This window comes from Sinocyclocheilus grahami, unplaced genomic scaffold (assembly GCF_001515645.1).
Source record: "Sinocyclocheilus grahami isolate Dianchi unplaced genomic scaffold, SAMN03320097.WGS_v1.1 scaffold1145.1, whole genome shotgun sequence".
In the NCBI taxonomy this organism is placed as follows: Eukaryota; Metazoa; Chordata; class Actinopteri; order Cypriniformes; family Cyprinidae; genus Sinocyclocheilus; species Sinocyclocheilus grahami.
Window position 1 is genome coordinate 25748 of NW_015506324.1, and position 6841 is coordinate 32588.

A 6841-nucleotide genomic window follows, 5' to 3' on the forward strand; every position below is an offset into this window, starting at 1 on the left:
GACTATGCATTGGACCAGCAGATGCATATTTGTTCCGTATGCAGTGATTGTACGCCAAAATAATTTTTTTGTAGCATTTGAATATTACATTTTGTCCCTACAACAAATACTACAACTCTTCGACAACAAACATAACGTAGGAGGTTATTTATATGCTGGAAGCTCAAGGCAAACAGAAAATACAAATAAAGCAACAATACAGTGTATAGGATTGTATATACTGTGTAGGCCTGCATATGTAAAAAAAGATAGTAATTGCTGTCGAAAATGTCAGAAGTGATATGGCAAGAGAGGGAAGAGGCAGAGAAAGAAGAACTGCTGTGCCAAAGTCGCCTCACTTGAAAATGTCTTAATTGCTATTCATACGTTCTCAAAGGTATTTTCTGCAGTGCCAGAAAATGACACGCAGCATAAGAGGCAAACGTGATGTTCGTCAGATATTTGGAGCTTGAAATGGGAGGTAGAGACTTTGTCTCAGAGGCTGAAATGATGCACTGATTGTCATTCATTTTAACAAGATATGACGGGGAGGAATGTGCAGATCAACAAGCTTTAGAGAAGAAGATATGAACCCATCCATCGCTTGCTTGTACCGTCTTTTATAATTATGCATGGTAGGCCTGTCCACTGACTTCAGATAGACCCTATCTTTTCATTGTCACAATTTACATTTTCGTTCTTCTCCCTCAAAGGCAGTCTTCTGATGTCAGGTAGACTGCTGCCAACTCGCCTGAGAGCCCAGATTCAACGTTTGTGGATTTTTCACCGGAATGAATGCAATTAGACTGCTTTGTGGGTGTAAACTGTCCCTAAGCATAAACTATGACACAGTGCAATCTATCACTTTAATGGGCTTCAACTTCCAAGGGAGACATTCTGTAATTCAGCGACTACACACACTGAGTCACTATTACAAACACAAGAGGGCTGAACCTCCCCAAATATGAATGCCAATTTCCCAGACAAGCTCGTAAGTGAACTTTTAACAGAGGTGTGAATGACAAGCATATCAAAATTACCTGCAGGAAAACTTGTGTATAAATCGCAGTGGACTTTGTTTTGGGAGGCATTTCTAATCATCTGTTACATCTGAACCATGGAAGAATGGGAACACAGAACTAATCACACTTCAGCGAGGAGTGCGCAAGGAAAAGAAATACATCAACCTTGTCTTGACAAAATCGTCTTCAAACTGAACTGAAATGCTGATTGTCTTTTAATGTCCTCTCAAGCAAAGAGAAAACAGTGCAAAAACCGACGAGTGAAGATGTGAAATGAATGAGACAAAAGTCTATCAAACATAAGGCCAAGTTTAGCACCCTAAACACTTCTAAGAACTTTTGCAACGCTAGTAAATAATAGGCTGCAGTTACATCAGAAATGCTCCCCAGGCTGTGTCATGATTATTAATTAAACACCCTTCTAAATTCATCTGCCGTCTGACTCCAGTTTTGGGAACAGTGACAAGCTGAGTGCAAATACAATATGTCTCACATTTCAGAGCAAACAAAATATAAATAGCTTGAAAAAGAGTTTTACAATAACTTACTCTTAAAGGAACAGTTCACCCCAAAATTAAAATTCTGTCAGCATTTGATGTCCTTTACTGTATGATGTTCTTTCTTCTGTGCAACACAAAATGAGATATTATGAAGAATGTACTAGTCATTTTTTCATGCCATTGAAATGAATAGGGACTGGAGATTCAAGTTTTCAAAAAGAATGCAAAATCACCATGAAAGTATTAAAAAACATTTTAAATGTGGTCCATACAACTCAAGAGCTACATGTGAAAGTCATATTTGATAATATTTACAAGATTCAATTGTTATTAGGGCTGAAACGATTAGTCAACATTATCGACAACGTCTACAATTCAAAATTGTCGAAAAAAGTTTTTGTTGTCCAATATTTGATTGATCTCGTATGCCCTAATGTATGGGCCTGCAATAACGTAATTTGACCAGCCTGGCACTCTAAGTCTTCAGCCCTCCCAGATGCAAGTCGAGAGAAGAAGACACTTAAGAGAGTCAGAGTTGTAAACGCAGTCGAACCAGACACTGCTGAGCGGCGTTTGGATGAATATGTAAATATGTGCTGTGCACTTTCTTCTCAATAACGAAATGCACACACAACAAAGATGACAAATTGTGAGAAAACAGCAATCAAGAAAGAATCAGATCATAGCGATGTGGATACGTTTGCACCAGGCTCTACAATCAGCACTCCAGTCATGTCATGTTTACTTATATAGAGCTTTATACAATAGATTGGTTTAAAGCAAGCAGTTTTACAATATTAAACATGAAAAAGTGTTAGAATTACTTGATTTTTTTAGTTATTAAGCAGATGACATTACATTATTATTACATTACTGTATATTACATTATTACTGTACATTAAAGTGATGGTTTGGTTTGCATAGATTAAAGCTTAATCTAGCTCAGGACTGTTTTGATTATTATAACACTATAAGGTGTTTTAAGATAGCTGATGTTGTGAATAAAATAATTGATTCAAAAATAAAATGTCTTATCACTTACTTTTATTTTGTCCAATATCCATATGATTTTCAAACAAAGATGTCAGGCAGAATTATGCATCATTCAGTCCGTTAATCTTTCATACAGTTAATTAAATGGTGAATATCTGTCTGTCATCTCAATTGGTCTGCCAAATATTTGTATTGTAAAAAAGTGATTGCAATTGTACAATAGTAATATAATTGCACCTTATTTATTAGTTTGAATATGTGTAACTCCATATTTTTACTAATAGCAAAAGCTGAATAATAGAACAAAGTCTGCTGAATAATTGGTGAAATAACTGGCAATTAGTCGATTAATCGTTGTCATAATCATTAAACTAATCGATTATCAAAATAATCATTTGCTGCAGACCTAATTGTTATTCTCTGTTAATCTTCTCCAGTGAGTGAACGATTTTAAGCTGAGAATAATTTAGATCAGATTTTGTAAACCAGATTTGGTCATGAATTAGACATCACTACTTCTAAAAACTCTTATAAATGCGCCAAGGAGAGCTTTGGATGTCAATACTTTCTGTGAAAAACAACTTTAAAGGGGTCATATGATGCTGCTAAAAAGAACATTATTTTGTGTATTTGGTGTAATGAAATGTGTTTATGCAGTTTAAGGTTATGAAATGTTACGCCCCTACCATATTGTGATGATGCCCTGTCCGGCCAGAGCGATGATTAGAAAAACATGAAAACCCATTACAAACGAGGCATTCGTTGCATCCAGTGGGGACATAATTACAGATTATAATGACTTATACTGTCTTTTTATGTGTTGCGTTGCATCGCGTGCGCCGCGTAAACATAAAACCATGTCTGCATTTGTGATCGGAGAAATGACAAACAACAAGCCCTACTCTACACTGCTCAAAAGACTTGCTTTAAATATATAAAATATAAAAACTGTGAATCAGAACAGCCGGCATTGTAGTCTACTCTCCCAGGATCAGGATACAGTCCTCCATAAAATGTGCTGCACACATCTGAATATTTGAGTTGAACTGTTCTGGAACAGTGTTGTAAATACAACTGAACCACTGATTTCTAGTCGTGTCCATTTTTGGAAGGCCAAACAAAGTAGTTTCACGTTCACAATGAAACACAGCGTCACACACGGCGGCTAGAGTGAGTAGAGGTGGCGGATTCGACGAAGGAGCGTCCGGTGGGCTTGCAGCAACCACATGTGACGACCCCGGGCTGGACTCCGCTTCGTCCACGGTGAAAGCTGATCCGGTGATCCACAGCACGAAGTTGTTGTATTTCCTCAGCAACCAGCACGGATCAGCTCCAGGCATGACGAAGCGGATATCGTCCTCTTTTGGAAGGCCAAACAAAGTAGTTTCGCTTTCACAACGAATCACACAGTGCCTTCACGACATGGCGGTGGCAGCAACAATACAACAGCGAGAATAAAAGTTACGCCTTCTTTCTTTGCGTGAACATTTGGGCGGCGTTATGCAAATCTTCCCACATAGTGATGTAGATGGGGTGTTAGAACGAGCCGTTTTAGGTAGGCGTGGCTGACTCTTAACTTTTATAAAGAATATCTCTTTGGATTTGAGACTTTAGTCTTTGCAACTTTACAGATCTTCTTTATGCACCAAGAGCTTGTAACACTTCAATGAGAAAGGAAAAGTTGAAATCGCATCATATGACCCCTTTAATGCAGTCTGCTCTTCACACTGTTATTGTATGCCTTTAGAAGACTTTAAATATAGTCTATGAATTACATTCATGATGATTTTATAGTGCCTTTGCAACCTTTGTGAAGCTTGAAAGTCTCCATTCTGAGAACATATCAGTCTTTCCCCCCCTCAAAATTGGACTTTAACTCGCAATTGCGAGTTTATATCACGCAATTCTGACTTTATAACTCACAACTGTGAGTTTATATCTCGTAATTGTGTGAAAAAAAGTTGTAATTGCTAGTTTATATCACATAATTGAGAAAAAAGCCAGAGGTCTCTGGCAATTGCAAGAAAAACGGAGCATCTTTCCCAACCCGCCTTTTTTAATGCGTTTAACAAGCTTTACATCATTGTGTGGATATTCAAAGCTGGAAATGGTAAAGTTCAGTGACTTTTGTTGAGGCAGTCCATTCAGTGGGTTTTCACTATCTAAAGGTTCTCCATATTGTAAAACAAGAAATTCAGCTAAGTGATCCGCTTTAACTTCCACCATTACTGGAGTTTAGCAAAACATATCGGGACGGTCTACTGTTAGGCCTAATGGATAGAGAGTCGGACTTGTAACCCGAAGGTCGCAGGTTTGAGTCTCAGGTCCAGGAGAGATTGTAGGGGGGGGAGTGAATATCCAGCACTTTCTCCACCTTCAATACCACAACTGAGGTGAGACCCTTGAGCAAGGCACCGAACCCCCCAACTGCTTTGGCTGCCCACTGCTCCGTGTGTGTGTGTTCACTGCTGTCTGTGTGTGCACTTGGATGGGTTAAATGCAGAGCACAAATTCCGAGTATGGGACACCATACTTGGCCACACGTCACTTCACTCACTAAATCAAGAATGCTTGAGAAGCAACATGAGATGTTTAAGCCTTAAAAAAATAAATACAATTTTACACACTACACACATAGCCTACACACACATTGAAAATAATACTGAACATTATAAATACAAATTGGAAATTAAATAGTTTAAAACATTTTTAAAATTAAAATGACCCCACAGACATTTTCAAAAACATAACTAACAGGTTGAAACTTCCTGGCTTTGCTAATTCTAGGTGAACTGACTATAAAAAAAAAATGCTAAAATGCTCAAAAATGACTTGTAAAATACATTTTACATATACATACTTCTAAACATTCTTAAATCAAAATACATATACTTGAGAAGCATGTTAAGATGTTTAGTAAAAAAAAAAAAAGGGAGTTAAGTAAACTTAACTAACAGACATTTAAAAAAAAAAAAAAAGCTTTACACAATTTCATGTAAATGCATCTTGATTTGAGAATTTTTAGATATTTGTAATGGAAAACAATATAAGAAATTCATTTTTTGTGGGGTCTCAGGGATCTGTAACGTAAAACAGTAGTCAATTAAGTGTCTATATAGAAATAGGACTGAAAGTGTGTGGAGAAAAAATGTAGCTTCTGAAAACAGAAAGCAAGTCTTTTATTTTGTATGTCCTGGCTCTGTATTCAGAAAGCAGACTGTTTTCTTGACTGAATGTTCTAACAGCAGCACACATGCACGTCCTTGAAAGTAAACTCTCCACCACGGTTCACACATGACCTTCATACAACATCTCACTGCTTGAGCCTCCGTCGACCTTAACCCATTCATTGCCCTTGGCAAAACACAAACATGAACACACATTAATCTTTTGCCCCACACAAAATAGAATTTTCTCGCACCCCTTTGACTTAGACTGAGACAAACTCTTTGAATGCGCAGAAAGTCTGCAGAACCTTCAACAAGGGCAACAAATCACTCCAAGATTATATTCAGTCAGGCTCCTGAAAAAGGTGAATGTAGACAGTGTGAAAGATTTCTGGTATTAAAAGCTTGATGAAGGAATGATTATTACGCACTCAATTGCACTTGCTTCTGACCTTCTTTGTTATTATAGTCCTGGGGTTTGCCCCACATGGCAGTTCATGTCTAGACAGTCAATCACGGGTCTTTTAATGAAATTAGTCTGTTTTCTTTTATCACTTTATCACAATTATGTGGACACAGGGGTGAATTTTAAATAATTTCTGTAATTTGGTTTGAGTGGATGGTACAATTCTTGTCCCTGGGTGCTTTACTAACCTCTACAGACAATTAATTAAGAAATATTACGAGAGATTTAATTTTTTTATTTTCTTTAAAGCAAATATTAAAAACAAATAAACTTTTCTTGAGAAAATAAATACAATTCAACTAGCAAATATACAGTGGCTCACATTTTTTCAGGTTGGTCTAATAGCTTTAAAGTACAGATATTAAATAATCAAAAGTAAAATAACACTGTACATTCTTCACTGTATAAATTGACAGGAACGAGTACTGTACAGGCTACTGTCGCTTTACGAGCAAATGCACAGATCCAAGAGCACTAATTCTGAGTATGGGTAACCATACTTGGCCACATGTCACATCAAATAAATACAATTCAACTAGCAAATATACAGTTTTTCAGGTTGGTCTAATAGCTTTAAAGTACAGATATTAAATAATCAAAAGTAAAATAACACTGTACATTCTTCACTGTATAAATTGACAGGAACGAGTACTGTACAGGCTACTGTCGCTTTACGAGCAAATGCACAGATCCAATGCATTGATACATATCTGA